Genomic DNA, 26,480 nt, shown 5'->3' with positions numbered 1-26,480 from the left:
TGGAGAAGTGTCTATTCAGATCTTTTTACAATTTTTTAACTGGATTGTTTTCAATTGGATTATGTTTTTGGTGTTGAGTTTTATAAGTTCTTTATCTCTCTCTCTCGGAAGCCGTCCGTCTCGAGAGACGATGGTGTAGCTTCTTAAGAGTCTATCTGCACCGCCGAGAATGGCTGTGCAGTCCGACTCGGGAGTGACACGGTATCTGTCTCCTCCCGTGTTGAATCGACATCTTGCGATGATGCTGGAGTGTCCTCTCCAGTGAAGCTGAAGCTACAGAGCCTGGGCAGGGTGATATGGAGGGTCTGCTGTACATTTATCAGATGTATCAACAAATATGTTCTCCCATTCAGTGGGTTATCTTTTAATTTTGTTGATGGTTTTCTTTGCTGTGCAAAAAGATTTTATTTTAATGTAGTCCCATTTGTTTACTTTTTCTTTTGTTTCCCTTGCCTGAGAAAATATCTCAGGAAAAATATTGCTACATGCAATGTCTGAGATTTTACTCCCTATGTTTTCTTCTAAGGTTTTTATGGTTTTGTGTCTAACATTTAAGTCTATCCATTTTGAATTGATTCTTGTGTGTGGCATAAGAAAGTGGTCTAAGTTCATTGTTTTTTATTTTCTCAACACCATTAATTGAAAAAAAAAAAACTTTAGCCTTCTCTGTCAAATATCAATTAACTCTAAAGGAGTGGGTTTATTCCTGGGTACTTTATTCTGTTTCTTTGATCTGTGTGTTCTTTTTATGTCAGTACCATGCTGTTTTGATTACTATACTCTTATAGTATAGTTTGATATTAGATAGCATGATTCCTCCAACTTTGTTCTTTCTCAAGATTGCTGTTGCTATTAAGGGCCTTTTGTGGTTCCATATAAATTTTTAAAATATCTGTTCTAGTTCTGTAAAACACATCAATGGAGTCTGGTAAGAATTGCATTGAATCATAGATTGCTTTGGGTAGTATGGACATCTTAATTATGTTAAATTTTTAATCCATGAACAGGGTATGTGTTTCCACTTATTTATATCTTCTTTAATGTCTTTCTTAAATGTCTTATAATTTTCCAAGTACAGGTCTTTTTCATCCTTGGTTAGATTTATTTCTAGGTATTTTATTCTTTTTGAAGCAATTGTGAATGGGATTGTTTTCTTAATTTCCCCGTTAGCTTCTTATTGGCATATAAAAATGCTACTGATTTCTGGATATTAATTGTATATCTTGTTACTTTACTGAATTCATTTATCAGTGCTAGTTGTTCCTTCTCAAGTTATTTTTAAAAATTCAAGAAGTGGGAAGACTCCCAAACTCATATTATGAAGCTACAAATATTCTAGTTCCAAAACCAGATAAAGACACAACAAAGAAAGGAAAATATTGGCTAATATCCTTGATGAACATAGATGTTAATATTCTCAACAAAATATTAACAAACCAAATTTAGTAACGCATTGAGAAGGTCATACACCATGATCAAGTGAGATTTATTCTGGGGATGCAATTTTGGTACAATATCCACAAATCAAGAAAAGTGATACACTATATAAACAAAATGAAAGATAAAAACCACATGATCATATCAAAGGATGCAGGAAAGCATTTGATAAAATCTGGCACCAATTTATAAAAAAACTGTCAGCAAACTGGGAATAGAGGGAACATAACTCAAGTAGTATAAGCCATATATGAGAAACCATATGGTTTAGCCAAGACCATACTCAATGGTGAAATAGTACACAAGTTTCCCTTAAGATTGGGAATAAGATAAGGTTATCTGCTTTCACCACTCTTATTCAATATAGTACTGGAAGTCTTATCTGCAGCAATAAGACAAGAAGAAGAAATAAAAGTCACCCAAACTGGAAAGAAAGAAGTAAAACTGTCATTTTTATAAATAACATGATATTGTATATGGAGAACCCTAAAGATTCCACCAAAAAATCTACTAGAACTGATAAATCAATCTAACAGATACAAAATTAATATCCAGAAATAAGTTGCACTTTTATATACCAATAATGAACTATCAGAAAGAAAAACTAAGAAAACCATTCCATTTAAAATTGCTAAAAGTAAATTAAGGCCCTTAGGAACAAATTTTACTAAGGTGGTAAAAATCCTGTACTCAGAAAGTTATAAGATAATGGAAAAAGAATTTGAAGAAGATACAAATAAGTGTAAGCATATATCATTCTCATGGATCAGAAGAATTAACGTTATTAAGATGTTCATATTACCCAAAGCAATCTATAGATTCAACACAATTTCTATCGAATTACCAATGACATACTTCATAGAACTAGAACAAATATTACAAAAATTTATATGGAATCAAAAAAGTCCCCAAATTTCCTCAGCAACCTTGAGAAAGTAGAACAAAGTTGCAGGAATCATTCCCCCTGATATGAAACTATACTATAAACCATAGTAATCAAAACAGTATGGTACTAGAATAAAATCAGATATACAGATTAATGGAACAAAATAATGAACCCAGAAATAAATACGTATATATTTTTATGTTTAGAGAGAGGGGAAGAGAGGGAGAAATAGAGAGAGCAAAACATCAATGTGATAGAGAAACATTGGTCAGTTGCCTTTTGTATACATCCTGACATGGAAATCAAGCATGTGCCCTGATAAATAATTAAACCAGTGACCTTTTGCTTTGGGCAAGTGAGCCACACCAGTCAGGGCTGGCTGTTCAGTTTATGTTTGATAAAGAAGGCAAGAACATATAATGAGGTAAAGACAGTCTCTTCAATAAATAGTGTTGGGAAAATTGGATAGACATATGCAAAAAAAAAAAATGAAACTAGATCATCTTCTTACACCCCACACAAGAATAAACTCAAAATGAATTAAAAACTTAATGGAAAACTCAAAACCATAAAAATCCTGGAAGAGTACATAGGCAGTAAAATCTTAGATATTTCTCATAGCAACAATTTTTCTGAAATATCACTTTGGGCAAGGGAAAACAAAAACAAAAACAAATACATCAAATTTAAAGGCATTTGCACAGAACAGTAAATCATCAACAAAATGAAAAGATAACCTACTGAATGGGAGAACATATTTACCAATGATACATCTGATAAGGAGTTAATATTCAAACTGTATGAAGAACTCAACACCAAAAAAATCTAATTAGAAAAATGGGCTAAGAACTTGAGTAGACACTTCTCCAAAGAGGACATACAGATGGGCAATAGACATATGAATAGATGCTCATCATTACTAACCTTCAGAAAAATGTGAATTAAAAACACAATGAGATATCATCACCTCACATCTGTCAGAATGACTACCATTGATAAATCAACAAACAGCAAGTGTTGGCAAAGGTGTAGAGAAAAAGGAACCCTGGAGCACTGTTGGTGGGAATGCAGATTTATTTTTCTATTATTTCCTTCCTTCTACTTTCGCTGGGTTTAACGTACTCTTCCATGGTTTTCTAATGTAGAAGTGCAGGTCATTTTAATTCAGTCCTCTCTTCTTATAAACATGTGTTCAATGATATAAAATTTCCTCAAACTACTGCCTTAGCTTAACTCCACAACTTTTGACATATTGTATTTTGACTTTCATTCAGTGTCAAATAAATATTTTTAAAATATTCATGTGAATTCTTCTCTGACTCTTGGGTTATTAAAAATGTCTTGTTTAATTTCCTAATATTTGGGGTATTTTAAAAAATATTTCTCCGTTGATCATCATTTTAATTTCATTGTAGTCAAACAATGTATTTTGCATGATTTCTCTATCTTTCTATTACTTAAGATAGTTATTAAGTACTTATTAATTGTTATTACCAAAAATACAAATTTTATATTTATTTATGAATGCTTCATAATCACTTGAAAAGTATATGTATTATGTAGTTTTGGGGTTGAATGTTATGTTTATGTTCATTAAATCAAGGTGGTTGATAGTAACGTTTAGGTCTTCTATATTTGTATTGATTTCTGTCTGTAGTCTGATGATATTACCCTTTTAATTGACGTGTTTATACCAGTTACATTTAAAATCAATATTAATATTGTTTCAGTGAAATCTATCTTCTTGTTGTTTACTTTATCTGGCCTAATCTACTTTATTTGATATTGATAAGGTCACTCTATCTTTCATTAATATTTATATATATATATATATTTTTTTTTTTTTCCATCCTTTAACTTTTACCCTGTGCCTTTATGTTACAGAAACAGGGTAGTCCAAAAACAAACCCCAGAGTTTGTGGCTGGGAGATAGGGAAAAGGAAGCAGCTTTCAGGATGCCTGTGCATGCCTGGGGCTAGTGGCTGGAAACTTTGCTGCACAAAGATCCTCTTTGAAACTTCCCAGGCTCAGGAAGATGGGAGGGGTCTTGGACTGTGGGATGATAGGGAAGGAGCCTACAGAGCCTCCATAAGGTTCTGTGAATGACTGCTTGCAACACCCACTGATCAGAGGATGCAGTCAGGGATATATAAGCAGCTGTGGAGATTTTAGCTGGGGTGTGTGCTCCCTCCATGTGGCTTGGAGGAGTGGGTCTCTCCAGGCTGCTTTAAGGGAAGCCTCCAGGCTGCTTTGAGAAGTGCTCCTTCTATGTGGATGGGAGGAGGGGGTCTCCAGGCTGCTTTAGGAAGAGGCTCTCGCCACACGGTTTACAGGAAGAAGGCAGTTTACAAGGAGGCTGAGAATCCAGGCGGTTCTGCATTAAGAGCTGGAGGGCACCACAGCACAGAAAGGACCTCCACAGTCAGAATTGAGTGATTGGCAGCTACTGGTAAAACTGAACTGTGCCTAGGAATTAGGGAAACTGTGTTTCTGACTTTTCTAAGACTGGCCAGGTCTGGGAGGGGGAGGCAGAGCTAAGTGCAAATAAACAATTCTTTTTCTTTTCACTAAACTCTGGTATTGAGAGTTTTAATTCTGGCAGCGGGCAATCAGGCCCCTAACTAAATAACCCGTGGGTTCTGTTTCAATCGGAGCAGCCCAGGGGTTCTGTTACATTTATATTTATAGTGACTTATTGTGAGCAGTATATATTTGAGTCTTTAAGAAAAACGACAACAAATAAAGCTATGCTTTATAATTGAACATGTTTAAGCCATTTATATTTTATGTATTTTTTACTGTTATTGGTTTTATTTGTCCCATTTTCTTTTTGCTTAATTTATTTCCTTTCCTCCCTTACTTGTTATTATTTTATTTGTAAAGAATTGAGTTTTATTTTTTCAATACAATTCTATCACAATTTTCTAATTATCTATACTTGTTAAAATATGTTTTGTGGTTGCACTAAGATTTAGAATATAAGTCTTTATTGAATCACTGTTTATCTTCAAATAATATTATACCACTTCATATAATGTAAGAACCTTAAAACAATATATCTCCATACCCTTCCTGTCCTTTGTGCTTCTGTTGTGATACATTCTTTCTCATTTCTTATAAACCATAATATATTGATATTAATTTTGGTTGAAACAGTCATCTTTTAAAGAGATTTTAAAACAAGTAAAAAGTTTTTATATGTGACCACATATTGGCCACATATTTGTGATTTCCAGCACCTTTCATGACATTTTGTAGATAAGATTTCCATCTGGTATAATTCATCTGGCATGAATTTTAGTTTTTCTTCTTTAAATATCCTTTATATTCCTTTTCCCACTTTTCTTATTCTCCTGCCAGGATTCAAATCCATTGTTTAATATTTTTTGCACAGGTTACTAGTCATTTTTATTCTTTTTCTCTTTGTGCTTTATTTTGAATAGTTTTATCCATATAACTTCAAGCTCCCTCCACCACCCCCATCTTGTCTACTGTGTTATTTATTCCAATTTAGTGTATTTAATTTAAGATACTGCATTTTCATCTCTAGACAATCTATTTGGGTCTCTTTTTAATTTTGTATTTCTCTTATAATCACATTATGGTTTTTATTACATTCTTGAAAATATGGAGCATATATGTAATGGCTGTTTTAATATTGGTATCTGCTAATTCTTTCCTATCAGTTCTTGTTCACCTTTTATTGATTGATCTTTTTAAAAGTCTGGATTGTGGCTTATTTTTTCAACTTCTTTACATGCTTGGTAATTTTGGATTGGACAATGAGTGTTGTGAATATTCTACCTTTAATTGCTAGATTTTTCTTGTATTTCTTTAAATTGTATTGGATTTTGCTCAGTGGGACAGTTAAGTTAGTTGCAATCAATTGGATTTTTCTGTTTTTATCCTCACCAAGGTCATTTTTTTTTAATTGCTTTTTGAGAGAGAAGAAGAGAGAGAAAGATATGAGAAACATCAATTGGTTTCCTTCTCATACCAGGAACAAAACCCTCAGCCTTTTGAGTTACAAGATGACACTCCAACCAACTGAGCCACACTGACCAGGGCAGTTGAATTTTTTCAGGGCTTGCCTTTTAAGCTTTGATAGAATGGTTACAAATCAGCCTTAATCTTGAATTATTTAATCCTAGTAGTATGTCTATATTTTTCTTACTACTCTACCTTATGCCTCACGTATTAAAAGGTCTTCTTATTCTGGCTAGTGCAATACAATCTATTCCCAGCCCTGTGTCATCTCCAGAAAATTTTCTGCCTACTGTTTCCTGTTCATTCTGTCTTTAGTCCCACAATGTTTCTTCTTATGCATATGCAGAGTAATACTTAGTCATAGATTTGAGAAATTTTTTGTGCTTCTTCAATGTGTTCTCTTTGTGCAGACCCACCTTCTCTGTTATTCTGCCTCTTTTATGGTATTATTGAGATATAATTGACATACATCACTATATATTTAAGGTATACAACATAATGGTTTGCTTTAATATATTGTGAAATGATTTCTGTAACAAGTTTAATTAGCATCCAACATTTCATATAGATATAATACATAGAAAAAGAAAAACAAGAAAACTTTTTTTGTGATAAGAACCCTTAGTATCTACTCCCTCACAACTTCCATTATATATTATACAGCAGTGTTAACTATAGCCATTGCATTGTACATACATTTCTAGTACTTATATATCTTGTAACTGGAAGTTTGTGTTTTAGAAAATTGCAGGTGCCTCAGTCTCCTCAAAATCTTATTTCTATCTCTTCAACTAAATGAAATGGCCAGAGTCTGCTTAGGTTCCACCCCTATGCACTGCAGTTTGGAAAATGTCTTCACACAGTGAACTGGTGCAATAGCAGGGCTCAGCTTACTTCACGTCCCTTCTCTCATGGATCATGTCTTATACTCTCTATTGTTCAACATCTGAGAACTGTTGTTTTGTATGTGGTGTGTGTGTAATTTTTCTAGTTGTTTAAAATAGGAGGCTGAATTCTGTTTCTGTTATTCCAGCTCTTCTGGAAGTGAAACTAAATGGGTTCTTTTACATTATTAAAATATCCACATTATTTTTGCTTGTGTATATGATTACTTTTGGTATTTGCCTATTAATTTCACACTCACCAAATCACAAAATTGTCTTATTTAGGCAATAATTTTTAATAAAATGGGATTTTTCTAATACATTGTCATATCGTGGGCAATTTGTTGCCCATTTCTTTTCCTAATTTTATGCCTTTTATTTTTTCTTTCATCTAATTGCATTAACATATCTAGAATAATATTAAATGAAAGTAATCGTCGTCGGCAGCCGTCCGTCTCGGGAGACGATGGTGTAGCTTCTTAAGAGTCTATCTGCACCGCCAAGAATGGCTGTGCAGTCCGACTCGGGAGTGACACGGTATCTGTCTCCTCCCGTGTTGAATCGACATCTTGCGATGACGCTGGAGTGTCCTCTCCAGTGAAGCTGAAGCTACAGAGCCTGGGCAGGGTGATATGGAGGGTCTGCTGTTGCCCATGCAGCAGACCCCCCCTCTCTTCGCAGCTGAAGGGTCCAAGGGAAAGATGGAGTCAATACAGCTTGGCTTCAGGTGCGCCACAGGAGTTGCCGGTGTTGACTACAACGTCAAACCGCCTTAGGGACTCCGGCTCCGGATTTTCTGAAAGTAATGATAGTACATAATTTATGTCATTTCATGTATTTGTGTATCTAATTAGTATTAAACATTTTAGACATAAATTCTGAATATACACAATCTACTAACTAAAACAGTACTTTTATTTTCTTAAAACTACCTTTATGTTTGAAGCAAGTTTATTAAATATTTGATAATGATACTTTGTCCCTCATTCCTCTGAAAACAAAAGGCTTCACTTTTTTTCCATCCAAAATATTTTTAATTGTTCTTTGCAAAAAACTTGTTTTCTCTATTATTGTACTTTTTTTCTCTGGATAATTTTTAAAATCCAGTATTTAATTAAAACTTGTTTCAAGACTTTTCTAATAATGCATAACTTATTATTGCTGTTTTAAAGGATATTTTCAGAGAACAATTTATAATAACACCCAGGTCCCTTTTGGAAGATGCAATTGATAGTTCTCTTAAAGGATTTTAAACAACTTTTGCTATTTAGTTCTCCTTTTTGTCTTAAATCTGCTCTTACAGAAACTCACCAGCCACTTGTTAGCTCATCTTTCTTTTTATCCAAATCCATAACATGATGTAATATCTTTGTACTTATATAGTGCTTTTAACTCCCCAAAGATCTTTGTCTCCGTGGTTGGGTAACTCTTCTCCTGGATTAGCTGGGCCCAAGGAATCTTCTGGACACATGCTGTGCCTTTTAATTGACCTCTTCTCCAGGGGTTCTTGATGTCCTGATAAACATTAAATACCTTGGATCTAGAAGAATTTAATTACTGCTACAATGTTGTAAATATTTTCCCTGGTTTGGAATTTACTTTAAAATTCATAACCTATTTCATTTACTTTTTGAAATATTTTGTTTCATATTGAAAATAAACTCACAAAAGCATTAAAGACAAAATCTTAATACATGAAAAATTTAGTTTTGTTAAAATAATAAACCCTAAATGTAATTTTATTATTAAGTATACATAGTAATCTCAATAGTAACAAACAATGCATTGCAACTTGCAGTCTTAAAGTGAACTATTTAAGGAGGAGATGAAAATAGTCCAATTACTCATTTGTAAGTGGTTCTACAAAAGTGATTTAGGTATTTTGCCTTCGTAAGTAGGTTATAGTTGCTCAGAAATTTTGTATTTACATTTCCTTCATTATCAAAATCATATTTTATAGGACAAACTATAATTCCAAAATAATTCTAATGTTATAAATTGTTACATATCTGACCTTATAAGTGGTTATGAGAAAAAAGAATAGGGCTTAAAGGCATGAATCTATAACTATACATTTAGTATTCCATTCTATGATAACATAGTTCACCTCCTGCATTTTGGTTGGTGTATCAGTAAAAATACAAAATATTTTAAGCCCAAGAAGTTCTGAAAATAGTGTAATCATTCCATAAAAAAACATTGTACACAAATTTGTTATGACCCTAATTCTTTCCTCTCTCCAAGTCCATGGTCTTTGTCATGCAGCTTTTTGGTGCCTTTTTCTTAGACTCAAGACTCAGCAATATGGTTTTTTTCACCAATGGATGTTAGAGAATGTGATGCAGCAGAAATTTGAATGCAAGGTTTTCTTTTCCACTCTTTGGCATTGCTGCAAGAAAATGTTGGGCTAGCCTTATGGAAGACCAGAGACACATGGAATAAGCCCACCCATAGACAGATAAGTAAGATAGTCAAACTAAAGAGATGTGGGTGAGCTTAGCCAAAGCCAGCCTAGGTTAGCTAGCCAACTTAGAAAGCAAACCCTGGATAAATAAGTGAGCTATTTAGATCAGCAGACCCAACTCAGGTGAGCAATAGTACTTGTTTTATGTCACTGAGATTTTCTTGTTGCTTGCTATGTAGCATTATCATGGCCATGGCTAACTAAGATGCCTACTGAATGAATAAATTGCTTGAATTCTTTCATTGATTCACATATACATTTACTGAGTTTCTAAATAGGTAGAGGGGTCTTGAGGTCAAGAAGTCTGCTTCTTGATATCATATATTTCATCCTACATTAATCATCCTACTCCAGGCTCTGAGGAATTCTCAACAAAATTATCTCACCCATCTTTAAAACTTCCAAACTAAAAAAAAAATGGGCTATTAAATTTTAACAGTTTTTGAAATATTCTTTTTGGAGCTCTTGATTCTTATTGCTTCATGAACAAACTTATTAATAAAAAATAAATTATATCTTATTTAACATTTCAATCTATAAATAGATATTGATAAATTAAAAATGTTCAAATAAGTTTTTACAACTAAAATTGAATTGATATTAAAAATACATATATACATGCAAACACAAAATATTCATATTTATATCAATAGACAATCAAGTTGTTATACTGCTTTTATACTTTATTTTGCTTTAAAAAATTGCCACGTTTTTCCACTTAAATAATTTTATATGAATTCTTCAACCAATAAAGATCAACCTTTGCTAAGAAGATCTAATCTTGCCTCTTCTTTTTTTCCCCTTTAATACCAAATATGCCATCTCTAAATTACATTAACATAGGTTTTTGCATTTAATATGCAATAAAGTGACTTAAACATTAAGTTGTAACAGTGACAAGCTTTTAATGTACTTAAATATAACAAAACAAATCAGTACTTGGTTCTTAATTGATTTTGATTGTAATGTGTAGACAATCTCATTGGATTATGTGTTCATTATGAAAAAAACAGCAAAATCAAAACAAACCATCCCTCCAGCATTTTTAGCTCCTTATCCATCTACATACACTCTCTAGTGTGAATATTAAAGGGAATTAATTTTGTGCCACTGACACTAATAGAGGTCATTTTCTGAAGAATCTGTTTAGTTACCATGAAATGTAGTAATAATTTGAAAAAATTCTAATGCAGATCAACTAATTACAAAAGGAGATGCTCTAGTGTTTTTTAAAATTATGATTCTGAGAGATGTACACTGAGACAATATTGAAGCACATTTAGATAACTGTTCAAATGTTAAATAGTTTAATATGCAGCCATTTGTATAATATCTCCCTTTCTGTGTATATTTGTATTACTTAAAAACGTTAAGCATCAAACAATAATGAAAATTCTAAGATATCAGTTCAAAATTATGTGGTTACTTCATTGGCTCTAAGAGGATTTTAAAAAGCCATATTTTTATTATAAATTTTTTTCTGAAGAACTGGTATGACATAATACTGTTTGACTAATCTGATAGCATTAATTCTTGAACATACATAAAGTAGAATTTCACTAGAGCAAAATTAAAGGTATAAAAAAATTAGAAATTATCTGGATCATTTTATAATTCATGATTTATGCTAAAATATTAAGTTGGTTCATTCTTGTGAGGTCAGTTTCCCTAGATCAGAATCTATGTTGGAGATGCCTATGCAAATTATTTATTTATTTATTTATTTTTGAGGACATGCTCTCAGAAAAAAAACAAAAACAAAACAAAACAAAAAACAAACCTTTAAGGACATGATGGAAGATAATAGAGTCAATGAAGAAGCTAAAAAAGAAAGAATGTGCTTGCAGTAGAAATCTAGGCTCAGCCTGATCCCAGGTGGAACTCTGGAGAGTATGGATGACACCTCAGAGTAGTTCCATTGAGAAAAATTAGATTTTGTACCCCTGTATCAATTACTGGCTGTGGACTAAGCTCCTCTCAAGGTGGGTGGGTAGTTCCTTACCACAAAGACATCTCTGGGGGAAGTATCTCCCCTTAGTCCAGGACAGTTATTATCTGAAGAACAGACCAACTGCGAACCACTGTAGTCAAAATTTATAGCAGCTGGAAGAGGAATACACTGTCAAGTAAAGGGGTTTGAGAAACACATTAAGGCATCTAGTCAAGTTGTATGTAGTCCAAACACTTGGTTAAATCAATTATTTTTTACGTTTTCAATGCTCTTTTAGGCCTATTTCTCATATTTCTTACCGCTTGATGTATTTCCTTATTTGTTTATTATTGCTCCAAACTAGTTTTAATCTCTTTTAAAAGATGTCTACATTTTGAGATGACTATATCATGTTTTGAATATTCAATTCAGTACAATATCTTGTCAATTCATTTACACCTACTATTACTTAATGAGAAGTAAATTTAAGCTTTGCCAATGACATTTAGTAATTTATCAAGAACGTACAGTAAGAGAATCCCTAGTTATCTCAAATGGAACATTTTTCTTAATCTAGCTTTATCTGTGAGGGTAGAGGTTCCCTTAAAGAAGAAATTTGGAATAAGTAAAGAGATGATATTTTTCACTGAGGATGAAAAACTGGGCTCTATTTGCTAGGAAAACTGGCACATTATGTGACACATTCTTTTTTATTTCCTTATGTAGCAAACTGATCTTTTAAAAACTATTGTGACTTGATGGCCACATTGAATTTTTATGGAAATATGCATATTTTTATTAAATCATTTTTTCCATTTTCTGTGACAATTTACATTTATTCTAGAATATTGAGGGGGAAATATCTGTTCTTTAATGTTCAGGGAATATCAGCAAAGTGGTCTTAATTTTGGCATCTTTATTGGTTAATTTTTTTTCTATGGAGATACTTGGAAACTCTGAAAATATAGTGAAATTAAATCCCTCATACTTAAAGTGTTGTATGAAGTCATACAACTCATGGCCTCCAAATTCACATTGTCAACACTGAGAGTGAAGCCCATCAAACATTTTTCTTATAAAAGTTCAAAATGAGATTGTAAATGCTCCATCATCTTTAAATATTCAAATTTTCTTTTTATATCTTTGTAAGAAAAATAAAAGTTAGCCAAAAAGGAGAAAAATAGTGCATACCATTTCTTGATGAATTCAAATGATAAAATAAAAATCACATATCTTATGAATAAGTATGTGTTTGCATTACCAAACCCAATATTTTCTTGCTGCTGTGTATTGGGGTAACACAAATCCTTCACAGTCAGTTACACTGTATAGTATCACTGTGCTGCTGTGGTCTGAGCCAACAGTGTACCCCAGACCCACTCTGGGACCTTGGCATCAGGTGTGCGGACAGGGGACAGCATTTTCTGTCCTTTCTGGTTGATTGATGGAATGATAGGAGAGGTCTCATTGAGGCCTCTACAAATGGTTCTTGGCACTTCATTGCATTTCCTTTTCCTGTGGGTAAAAATCTCATTGCTCTTGAGGGCAATACAGTGTCATTATTATTGCATACATATATATTTTACTGGGAAGCAATCATTAGGAATCCAAGGCCCATGTTCTGCTACATTTATTTCTCTCATTGTGCATTTATTCTCACCTACAAATCCTGTGAGGAGACTTTATCTAATCATTTATCTAATCATATTTCATTTATGGAGAAAGAGGATTTGCATCAGAAGTGACACAGAAAGTAACCAGCTCTGGGCATACAGCAGTTTATCCTGTCAAGCTCTTGTCAGCTGGCAGTTACAGATGAACGTCACTGACATGTGATAACAGAATGCATGAAGTTTCTGAGATATAATCTTGATTTAATTGTATAAACACTCATCCATATTACTTCTCCTTTTGGTAAAATAAGACCAAATAACTTTTTTTCTCTAGTATTTATCTATTTGACTACCTGGGTATCCTTTAGGGATAGCCATGACAAGGAACCTAATGAAAAGTCAATCAAAGCCCTTTGGCAAAGCAGCAAAGTATTTGTACTCCACTACTTAGGAGTTCCTTATTTCATATGTGAATTCAAAAAAGTATAAACTGTTCAAGGTGGATGTCTCATCTTTTATTACTTTGCCTCCATTCCAGTATCTAGTATGTTGTTAGCTTTGTTCACACCAAATTTTGGCTGAACTAAGTTGATTTTGAGGGATGTGTGCTTTACTGCTGTACAGTAGTCCCTCTCTATATTGCGGTTCACTTTTCATGGCCTCACTGTATCAAGGGATTTTAAAAAATATTATATTTAATTATTTATCGCGGATTTTTGCTATATCGTGGGATTTTGCAGTACTGTATATGTTTGTTGTTAAAGTTATGTAGGTTTAAGAGTGTAGAATATGTTTAAGAACATAAGTAGTGTTTATAAAAGTGTGGAAAAGGTTAATAAGGGAGTGGGAAAGGTTAATAAGGGACTGGGAATGGTTTATAAGTGTGTGGGAAGGGTTTATAAAGACTTAAAAACATATAAATACTAAAATAAATGTAAGGTTCCTCCTTTGCGGATTTTCACCTATCACAGGGAGGTCTAGAACATAATACCTATGATAAGTGAGGGAATACTGTATTATAGTGTTTGAAGTATCAGAGTGCTGGGATAAGTTAGTTGACATGTATTGTATTCAAAATCAAAATGTAGAGGGTTAAAAAATCCAAGAATCCAGACTCTCTTGTTAAAGCATATGGAAGAAACAGTGATTTCAAATGCACAGTGGCTTCTGGTGGTGGACTGAGACCATAGCATTATGTAACAAATAACTTTTTATTAAATATCAATTAATGTTAGCCATGATGTACCTTTTTTTAGGCTAGAAACTTACATTTATGTCTAAAAGTGGCATATTTTCTCCACCAGTATGTTCATGGCTGAATGCAGAAATGTCTACTGACATGCAAACAGCAACACACAAATTTTATACTGCATTGAATTAAAGCACTTCTAAGAAACTTTTTGTAGATTGATGTGGATTAGAGTTAGTAGTTCGTTCTAAGGGGAAGATTAATTAAAATTGCAGAAGAGACTGGCAATTTTCACATCAGTCAAAGAATAAGACACAGCAAATGAATTTAATGTAGTCCTCTTAAAGTTAACACCGTTTTGTCAAACAGTTGCTGACATTTTGGCATTTCTATGCTCCTTAGGTAGAAATAAAATGACTAATAGCGGACTTCCGGCCAAGATGGAGGCTTAGACGGACACGCTAGGTCTCCCTCTACAACTAGAGAGGAATACAACTATTTCAAAACAAAGGATAACTAGAAATTCCAGAAAATAAAACTACACGGAAGTCCAACATATGAAGTTATAAACCAGCGGTGCCATTTGGGCAGGTAAGAGTTAAAGAGGGCAGTGCTGTTTGCGGCCGCACCTGGACAGCCGCGGGGCGGCGAGGAGTCCCGGCTACGCAAGCCCCTGGCAGTGCGCGACCCCAGCGCTGGGGAGAGCGGCCGCCGCATCGCCTTGAACAGTGAGGCCCAGGGGGGCGGGAGGACGGACCCCGGTCTCCTAGCGGAATAACTGTGTGAGTCCATCTTGGACCCCCGCCCCCAAAGAAAGCACCACAGGGCAGCGAAATAGGTTGCGGACAGGCAGGCGCCGGTCGCTGATTTGTGACGCATACACAGGCACTGCCCCGGACAGCCGGCCCAAGAAAACAAAACGCATCTGTCAAAATGAGGCAGGCAACTATAGAAATCCCGGTGACACAACTCACCAGACAGCAGATAGAGAACCTGACAGATGAACAGATAAGAAACCTGTCAGAGGCTCAGTTCTGGGCCATTGTTATCAGGTGGCTTACAGCATTCACAAAAGAGCAGGAAAAAGATAAGAAAGAAGCGAAAAAATTTCATAACGAAAGGAACAAAACCGCATACGAGATAGAAGGTGAGAAAAAATCCAGAGTTCATTTCAACAAACTGGAATATGGAGAAGGAACAAGCAGTCAACCAATGCAGCGAGAGGAAATGGGAAGCAACAATGAGAGGATCAGAAACCTCTGGGACAGCTATAAAAGGCCCAACATAAGAATCATTGGTTTGCCAGAGAATGAGGAAGATGAACTAGAACTTGAAAAATTGAGTGAAAATATAATAAAGGAGAACTTCCCAGACTTGGGGAAGGGAATAGACTTGCAGGTCCAGGAAGCAAGGAGAGTTCCCAAGAGACTGGACCCAGGGAGAACCACTCCAAGACACATTATAATCAAAATGTCAAAAATTAAAGATAAAGAGAGAATCTTAAAAGCAGCAAGAGAGAAGAAAAGAATTATGTACAAAGGGGTCCCAATTAGACTATCAGCTGACTTCTCAAGGGAAACCCTACAGGCAAGAAGAGACTGGCAAGAAATATTCAAAGTAATGAAAATCCAAAACCTACAACCACGAATACTCTATCCAGCGAAATTGTCATTCAGAATAGAAGGACAGAGAAAGTGTTTCCAGGACAAAATAAAACTGAAAGAGTTCATTAGATCCAAACCACTGTTATATGAGATGTTAAAGGGACTGGTTTAAAAAAAACAGAAGCTAGGGAGATGAAACAAAGGCAAACTAAATAGGCAACGAGAGTGGAAAAGGAACTGTGGGTACGGGAAGCATATTGGGGGGAGGTCAACAGGGAGGGGGAATGGGGAAAGGGAGGGAGATGATATAGGAATTGGGGATCAAGGTAGGAGGGAATGGAATAGACGGAGAGAGGTTGGGAGGAACTGTATGCACAACTAATGGACATAATCTAAAAGGGGGGGACAACTGGAGGGAGGGGGGCCACCGGGTGGAGGGGAGCAGAGGGAAGGGAAATTGGCACAAATGTAATATTTTAATCAATAAAACACATTAAATCTGAAAAAAAAATGACTAATAGCTTAAATACTGGATGTCAATTCATAGACAAAATATATCTTTAATGCATTTTTTCCCCCAAATGGACATCCTAGCCATTTACTTCTGAGGAGTGAAAGCATACACTACATCTCTGAAAATAGTTCTGAAATCGGTGGTTTACCAACATGAAAATACAGGCGTATATAATGTAAACTGATTGGCCAAGCAATAGTTTCCAAAAACTGTATTTCTTTTTATTTAAGTTAATTTAATATTGTTTTTCAACATTTTGTTATTTTTTATAATTAGTTTTTAATGACATTACTTATCATAATAATGACCCATCTGAACAATGAACTTTGAAGAGTATCAGACCTTTTGATTTAAAAACATTTGTTGTTCTGATTATGTTATGTGGTGATATCAGAATTTGACCTGGATACTAAGAATACATACTTAAGTAATTGAGTCAGTATAAAATTGGCCCCAGTTTTTTGAAGTTAGAGAATATTGCCTCCAGCAAGCTGGGATGATAGCTGACAAAGAAACTGAAACCAAGTAGCCTGTTCAGTATGAGTTTGCCCAGTCCCACCATACTGGTGCTTCATACATCAATGGTGTTTTATCATTGCTTTGCTCCCCACGGGCTCTCTACCATAGAACCTTCATAATGGTAACATGACTCACTTACTCAGCTACTCACAAACTTTGAGGTTTTATCATTCAGATGTATATTTATATTGTCTCTACTTTGAAGACATAGTTAGGTTTAGTTATTTTTTTAAACATTTTATTTAGAAATAATTATAGATTCATAAGAAAATGAAAAAATATGTACGGGGAGGTCTCCTGTGTCTTTTACCTAATTTTATCTAATGATAACATCTTACAAAACTATAGTATAATATAAAAACCAGAGAATTAACATTGGTACAATCTACAGACCTCATTCAGATTTCGTCAGTTTGACACACTCATTTGTGTGTATATGTCTAGTTCTAAGTGATTTTATCACTTGTGTAGATTTATGTAACCACCTTGACAACCAAAGTACAAAACTGTTCTTTACCACAAAGCTCGCTCCTGCTGCCATTTATAGGCACGTCATCTCCACCTTCTTCCAACACCTAACACTTGACAACTACTAATCCATTGAATGTGTTATATTATTTCAAAAATTATATAAATATAATCATACAGTACGTAACTTTATGAGATTGGCTTTTTAATTCACTGTAATTCCTTCAAGATCAATCCAACTTGTTAGTGTTTCAATGATTTTAAAAAAATTATTGAGTAGTAATCTATGGAATGAAATATGGAAATACCACAGTTTGGGCATTTACCCATTGAAGGTAATCTGGGTTGTTTCCAATTTTTGGCTATTACAAATGAAGCTTCTTTCAACATTCATGAATGGATTTTTGTGTAAACATGATTTTTCATTTTTATGGGATAAACGTTCAAGAGCAGAATTGCTAGATTGTACACTTAGTGCATGTTTAATTTGATATAAATACTCCCCAACTTCTTTTAGAGTGGCCGTATCATTTTACATTCTCAGCAGCAATGTGTAAATAATCTAGTTTCTCTGCATCCTCACCAACATTTAGTGTTGTCCCTAGTTTTTATTTTAGCAGTTCTAATAGTTTTGGTTTCACTTTACATTTCCCTAATTATTAATGATGTTGTATACCTTTTCATGTGCTTATTTGCCATTAGTATATTCTCTTTGGCGAAATGTGTTTTCATGTCTCTTGTACATGAAAATTTTTTCCAGTTGATTTTTTTTTCACTGTTGCATTCTGAGAGTTCCTCAAATATTCTTGATACAAATACTTTGTGAGATAAGTTTTTCTCCCAGTTTGTATCTTCTCTCTGTACCCTCATAACAGTGTTTTGCAGAGCATTCTTTTAAATTTTGAAGCCCAGTATATCAATTTTCCCTTTTGTGATTGTGCTTTTGGTGTCAAGTTTAAAAACTCTTTGCCTGCTTTTAATTTTTAAAGACTTTCTCCTTTGTTGTTTTCTAAAAGTTTTATAGTTTTACATTTTACATCTAAGTCCATAATCAATTTTGAGTTATTTGTTTTAATCAAGTATGAGGTTTAACCTAAGGTTCTTTTTTTTTCTTCCTGCTTATGGATGTCTAATTGCTCCAGCACCATTTGTTTAAAAGGCTATACTTCTTGCATTGAATTGGTTGTCAAAGTCACTTGGAAATATTTTGTGTGGAACTATTTCTGGTTTTTAATTCTGTTCCATTGGTTTATCTTTCTGCTAATACCAGAGTCTCGAGCACTGGAGCTCTGCAGTCAGCCTGGACATTGAGTAGAGTGACTCCTCTTCTTCTATTCTTTTTAAAGATTGTTTTAGCAATTATATGCCCTTTTATTTTCATTTATTTTTTTAGAACAAGATTACTTATGTCTACAGAAAACTTTGTTAGGATTTTGAAAGTCATAGCATTAAACTTAGATCAATCTCAGAAGGTTAACAACTTTACTATGTTGCATCTTCAAATCCATGAGCACAACACAATATTCCTCTATTTATGTAGCTCTTTGATTTCTTTCATCAGCATTTTGTATTAAGTATACAGACCCTATGCATATTTTGTTAGTTTTATACCAAAATATTTTATTTTCTTTGGAATGAATGTAAATATTTTATTTTAAATTTTGGTTTCGATGTTTGTTAGTATGTGGAAATGTGAGTAATTTTTTGTGTTGATCTTGTTTCTTGCAATCTTGTTGAATTAACTTCATAGGTCTAGGAGATTTTTGTAGATTCCTTGGAATTTTCTATTCAGAAGGATAGTCTTAATTTTAAAGCTTATATAACTGTGCTTTTATGTTAATAGCAAGAATTTGTTCTTTTTGAAGTTCTTATCTATTATCTATTGTTTCCTATAACTTTAGTGGATCAATGATTTTCTAAAATAACTCTTAGGTCAGTAGTTCTTTAAATGTGATTGGGTACTCCCAGGAGTCAGTTGAAACACTTCCCATGGGTTCACAGGATCAAAACTATGTTCAAAATTATACTAAGATGTTATTTGCCACTTTTGCTCTTATTTTTTCATAAGCATGCAGTTGAATTTTCCAGAAGCTACATGATGTGATGTTGCAACAGATTAGAAACGCAAGTCTGCTATTATGTCACACATTGAAAAGTGCAAAATAATGCCACTCACTAATTTTTTTTGTTTTGAAAAAGTTATTTTTCAGAGAAATGGTTTATGTTTGTTTAACATGCAATGTATTTATTCTTTTTAACATAAATTATTAAATATTTTATAATTTCCTCAGAAATTAAAACAACTTTTTATGTGAAAAATGATGACAGATAAAACTCTCATAAAGAAAATGTCTTTTGAGGTCTTTAAGAATTTTTAAGGGTGTAAAGGATTTCTAAAATGAAAAATGTTTTTAGTTTCTCTAATTTAGGTCAATTCCATTTAATTCTTTGGATTACCAATTTATTGCCTAACATATTGGTTGGTGGTAAATAAATATACATTGATTTTAGGAGAGTATCTTTTTATCTTGCTAGTTTGTTTATGACAGAGGAGAAAGTTTCTGTCAGCTTTACCATTCTTTCTTTAAAGGAAATCTCACATGAAAGTCCAGTATTTAAAAAGTGAGAAAAACATTGACTATATTCCCTATACTGTGATTTATATTTTAGGTCACTGCCAGATCCGTATTGGAAGTATCAGGGGGAGCACTTTGTAAAGTATATGATTGTCTAATCACTATGCTGTGCACCTGAAACTCATATAAAATAATACTAAATAAAGAGTGAGAACAATACCATGGATAGCTTAGAGTTCATGCTGTTTGAATGTTTGTCTTTATACCACAGGGGCCACAGTAGAACAAATCCTAGGGATTTTTTGAGTGTAATATGAAAATTATGATTGTAAAGAATTAATTGCATAACTATGTAAACAAATCCAGAATCTGCTTAATGGCTAACACAAAGTAGGCTCCATAAATGTGTTATTATGAATGATTGACTGCTGGGATGTGAACATAACTTCAGTTCATTTTTGAAATAGTAATTATTAAAGTGAAACTTTACCAACAGAAGATGAAACCAAGCTTCACTACCATGGGGCCACATCTCAGGACATTCAGGCAAATATTGAATTCCAAATAATTGAAAAATGAATATATGAGAAAATTTAGTTAGGCAAGAAGTCACTGTCAATGCTAAGACTATATGAAAGATATGGGAAAAACTGCTTTTAGAAGATAAGGAAAATAACCAGTTAAGAGCAATTTTAAACAACATTCTCCTTATTGCATGAATTATACCAAATCATTATCACTTTAAATTTTCTTACACAAACATATCTAAGTGCTTGATGATTATGTTTGCAGAAAGAGGGAGTATTACAAACATAAGACTTATCTATCAAACTAAATCATCAGCAGATGAAATAATGTGTTTTTCCTGAGGCTATTCCAGAAATGAAAGAGAAAAGGATGATCGTATTAACGGATATACAAAAATTAAAAAAAGAAAAAGAAAAGAAACAACTTTTTGATGAGATATTTTAAGGCAGTTGCTTATTAACTAGGGAACTTTCTGCATACTGGATTGTCACACTGCTTATTCTTACAGGGTTTCGTATGCTGTAACACTGGCCCTGGCTAGCTGCAACAAGAGTGAATTTCCACCATCTTTCCATATCTTAAGACTAGACTAAATGCAAAGGAACTAAAGGCAACATGCCACCTAGGACACTGTTTCTCACAGTCAGCAGGAAACACATTCTTCATAAGATTGCTATTTTTATTTACAAAAAAATGTGGGGCTGTTTGTTGTATCATCATTAAAACAGTCAGAGGATAAGGAAAAGTTGATGGATAACTTCCTGACGTAAATGAATATCTTTTTTTTTAAAAACTCCCCTAAGAGGTCAATAACATGCTCTAACACAGAAATACAGATTTTAGTGCTTATAAGAAGAAACCTCGACAGTAATGTCCCAAACTTGGTAGGAGTTCCTTCCATGCAAAGCAAAGCAAAGGAAAAGGCTGAAGAAAAGTGTAAAGTTTTTTCCACTGATGACTTACATCCTCTCATTAATATCAGTGGAAGTGTCCTTTATCTTTGGGTACAATTCTAGAAGAGGCTTTCCTGTGCCAGGACTTTTTAGTCCTGGAGAAAGAGAGGCCCCAACTGGCTACAGATTTCCATGCCTTCCTTCCCTACAGTGCACATGGTATGTTCTTATCTGATTATTTTCCTTTTCATGCAACTAGAAAACATGGTCCATGAAGGGAAAGAGTTCTGTCTTCCTTATCCCTATAAACCCAGTGTACAAAACAAGCATTTAGCATTTGTTGAATATATGTATAACTGTAAAGTTTCCAAAAATGAACTTTTGTTTTTGGTTGTCTTTCCATTTAGTAGCTGAAAGAAAATATTCATAGTCAACAAGACAGTCTTTTTTAAAAAAAAAGTTAATGAAAAGTATGTAAAAAAGTTCCTTTTAACTGTGCTTTGTACACATATTTATAGAGTATGTTAACACTAACATGCCGATTATGCAAATACCATAAATTAAACACCAACTCTAGTAAAATGTAAATATTTCTGTCAGCCTATTACAATGGTTCTCAAACATTATTGTTTCAGAATCACTTTATACTTTTAAAATTGAGGACTCCAAAGACTTTTGATTTTGTGGGTTATATCTATAGATATTTACCATATCAGATTAAAATTTATAAAATGTGAAAAATTATTTATTAACTTAAAAATAGCATAGCTTGTTTTTATAATTACTATAATTTTGAAAAAAAAAGTAAAAGTAGAAATGTTTTTAATTTTGCAAATCTTTGTAACATCTCTTTAATGTCTAGTGTAATAAAAGACAGCTATATTCTCATAACTTCTCTTACATTCAATCTGCTTAATACCTTATATCATAAGATTGAAAATGTTTTTTATTCAAGGAAATAGATCCTCAAAATACCTATAGCTAACACTGTACTTGATGATTAAAGACTAAATACTTTTCCCCTAAGATCAGGAACAAGGCAAATGTGTTCAATTGTGTGCCTCCTATTCAACATAGTACTGTAGGTGCTAGCCAGCACCATGGAGAGATTAAAGAAAAGTAAAAGCCTATGGACTGGAAAACAAGAAATATTTCTATTTGCAGATGACATACTTATTACATAGAAAACCCAAGGAATCTATAAAACCAAACCAAAAGCAAACCAATCAACCAACAAAAAGCCCTAAGAATTGCTAAAACTAATAAGTGAGTTCAGTAAGATAATCTTTAATTTATATATGCTAGCAATAAAAATGTGACCATAAAAATTAAAAATAAAATGTGAGTTACAATCATTCAAAAAATGAAATACTTTGGTATACATCAAATAAAACATATAATATAGGATTTGTAGGCTTAAACTGTAACATAATAAAAATAAATAAAAATGATCTAAATAAATATTCATGGATTGGAAGATTTAACATAGTAAAGATGTCAATTCTTCCCAAATCAGAACTCTAGCAACATTTCTTCTAGATATAAATAAAATTATTCTAAAATTTATATAGAATTGAAAAGAACTTAAAATAGCTAAAATTTTTGAAACAGAAGAAAAAACTGGGGAGAATCTTATTACATAGGTTCAATAATCAAGTTTGTATATTGTCAGAAGGAAAAATTATTAGAACAGAACAGAGAATCTACACATAGACCCACACAAATATGACCATGTAATCTTTGACAAATGTGCAAAAACAATTCAATAAAGAAAGGATAACTTTTCAATAAATAGTGCTAGAGCAATTAGATATCCCGAGGGGGAAAAACTGAACCTCCATCTAAACCTCAGACTATATACAGAAATTAAAATGAATCATGAACCTAAATGTAAAATTATAAAAGTTTTAGAAAAAAATATAAAACGTAATGTTTGAGTTTTAAGGTTAGGCCAACAGGTCTTAAGCCTGACATCAAAAATACAATCTATAAAAGAAAAACTTGATAAACTGAAACTCATTAAAATTAAAAATTTTGACCATGAAGACCCTTTTAAGAGGATAAAAAGAGAGGCAATCTACTTGGAAAAGAATATTTGCGAGTGACATATCTGACATAAGACACTGTCTAGAACAGTGGTTCTCAACCTTCCTAATGCTGCGACCCTTTAATACAGTTGCTCATGTTGTGGTGACCCCCAACCATAACTAAAGCATAGTGATTAATCACAAAAACAATATGTAATTATATATGTGTTTCCCAATGGTCTTAGGTGACCCCTGTGAAAGGGTCATTTGACCCCCAAAGGGGTTGTGACCCACAGGTTGAGAACCGCTGGTCTAGAATATACCACAAACTCTCAGAGCTCAACAGTAAACAAAGAAACAAAAACAAAAAGCAATTCAATTAGAAATGAGTAAAAGAAATGAAGAGACACTTCACTGAAAAGAATATACAGATGGAAAATAAGCACATGAAAAGTTAATCATATCATTCACCCATTAGGGAAATGCGAATTTAAGCCATGATGAGGTATTACCATACAATTACCAGAATAGCTAAAATAAAAATAGTGACTCCAAAAGCTGGCGAGGATGCCAAGAAAACTTTCACTTAACTTATACATGGTTGGTAGAAATACAAAATGGTATGCCACCTCTGGTAGACAGTTTAACAATTTATTCAAAACTGAACATGAAACTACCACACAACCTAGCTATGGCACTCCTGGACATTTATCTCAGAGAAATGGAGATATTTTCACACAGAAGCCTGTACACAAATGTTTTTTAGCAACTTTATTCATGAAAGCCCCAAATTGGAGTCAGTCCAGATCTTCAATGAATGAATAGCTAAACATACTGTGGATTATCAGGAATGACCAAGAATTTAGATAGATATCTATATAGCGTCCTCTAAATTCCAAACTTGCAGAAGTAAAGAACTGAATATTGGTTTCCGGCTCTTAAAGAGAACAGGTAGGGTAGACAGAAGTCAATGCTGCTATAAAAGAGTAACAGGAACAATGCCTGTTGTGACAGAATTATTCTTATCTTGATTGTATTGGTATTAATATCTTTGTGATACTGTACTATAATTTTAAAGATGTTAAATTACTGTTGGAGGAAACTGAGTAATGGGTTCACAGGATCTCTTTGTATTATTACTTTCAACTGCATTTGAACTACAATTATCTCTCAGAATAAAAAGTGTGTATATATGCATATACACATGGTTTAACTAAAAAAAATGTATATATGTATATATACTTACATATGTATTTTTTAAAACTGGAGATAAAGTCATTGGCTTTGGAGGGATGGTATCTAGAATGGCATAGAGTTAGTCGAAAATTAGTTTACTTTTCATTTTTTAAAAATTAGAAGACATCATGACTAGTAGTGTTCTAAGGATTTAGATAAATAATAATGGGAGGAAGAGTGTTTACTGGGAGTGTTAAAATTTTTTTCTTTGGGAACACGAATGAGATTAGTGCCATTATAGAAAGAGACATGAGAGAGACAGTCTCTGCTCTTTGCCATGTGAAGATACAGTTAGAAGATGGCTGATTAAAATTGCCAAAATTTGGAAGCAGCCCAATGTCCATTAGTAGATGAGTGAATAAAAAAGCTGTAGTACATTTACACAAGGGAATACTACTCAGCCATAAAAAAGAAGGAAATCTTACTCTTTATGGCAGCATGGATGGACCTAGAGAGCATTATGCTAAGTAAAAAAAGCCAGTCAGAAAGAGACAAATATCATATGATTTTACTTATATGTGGAACCTAATGAACTATCAAGCAAAACAGAGACAGACCCATAGAGAGCAGGTTGACAGCTTTTGGGCAGGGGGTTTGGGTTGCTGCGTGACAGGCGAGGGTGTTGAGGAAAAAAGAAAAAAGAGAGAGAAAAACTCATGGACATGGGAAGTAGTGTGGAAATTGCTGGGTTGCAGGGGAAGTGAAGGAAGATGGGAGACAAAGGATGATGAACAGAGACTTGACTTGGGGTGGTAAACACACAATACACTGTATAGACGATGTATTATGAAATTGTGCACCTGAAACATGTATAATTTTGTTAACCAGTGTCACCTCAATAAATTCAATAAAAGAATAAAAAGAATAGTGTTCTCACTAAGCACCAGATATTCTGGCATCGTGATATTAGGTTTGTCAACCTTTGTAACTGCAAGAAAGAAATGTTTGTTGTTTAAGCCATCCAGTCTATGGTGTTCTGTTATAGTAGCCCAAGCTGACTAAAACAGACCTTATAATACTCTAAGAATTCAGAAGGATTACTATGTAAAAGGGTGAAATATTGGCCTTACCATGGAAACCCATATTGTAGGAGCCAAGTCCTGTTGGCATGTGATGGCACAGTAAGAACACACTAGGCTGAGGGGGCCTGCCCACTGCCGTGGCTTCTCAAAAACCATGACATTCAGTAGAAATGATTCCCTTTAGCATTTCTGTATCTACTTTGTGAGTCTGGGAGATAGAGAAGGGAAGGGACTGATTGTTTTCAAAGGGCCTTGGAGAAATTGTGAAGAGAAAACATAATAGACTTTTCAAGGAGTCTTTTAGTTAAGCCATTGAGTCTAGAAAACTTTGAGCATGGGAATACATGCTATTTGTTTTTATCTGCCTCTGTAGAGAGCCCAATTTGAATTAATTCAAATGACATTGTTTTCATAAACATACTAAGAGTCTGTGTATTACTTTTAATCAAATATAAGAAGTTATTTATGCCACAAACAATAATGGCATATTTTAAGAATAATACTTCCTCAGCAACTGCTTAGTCTAATCTCCTTATATTTTTACATGCAGGAAACTAAAGTTCTGTATAGCGAATGGATTTACTCAAGTCCAAAAACTAATTAGTGGTAGAGCAAGCCATAGACTACAGGTCTTTTGCTTCAAATTCATCGTTGTTAATTGTAATGTTTTATAACATAGAGGATATATTCTAGTGGCAATTTC

The sequence above is a fragment of the Furipterus horrens genome, unplaced genomic scaffold, assembly GCF_987537825.1.
Source record: "Furipterus horrens unplaced genomic scaffold, mFurHor1.1.pri manual_scaffold_1, whole genome shotgun sequence".
Lineage (NCBI taxonomy): Eukaryota > Metazoa > Chordata > Mammalia > Chiroptera > Furipteridae > Furipterus > Furipterus horrens.
This window is presented reverse-complemented; position numbering follows the sequence as displayed.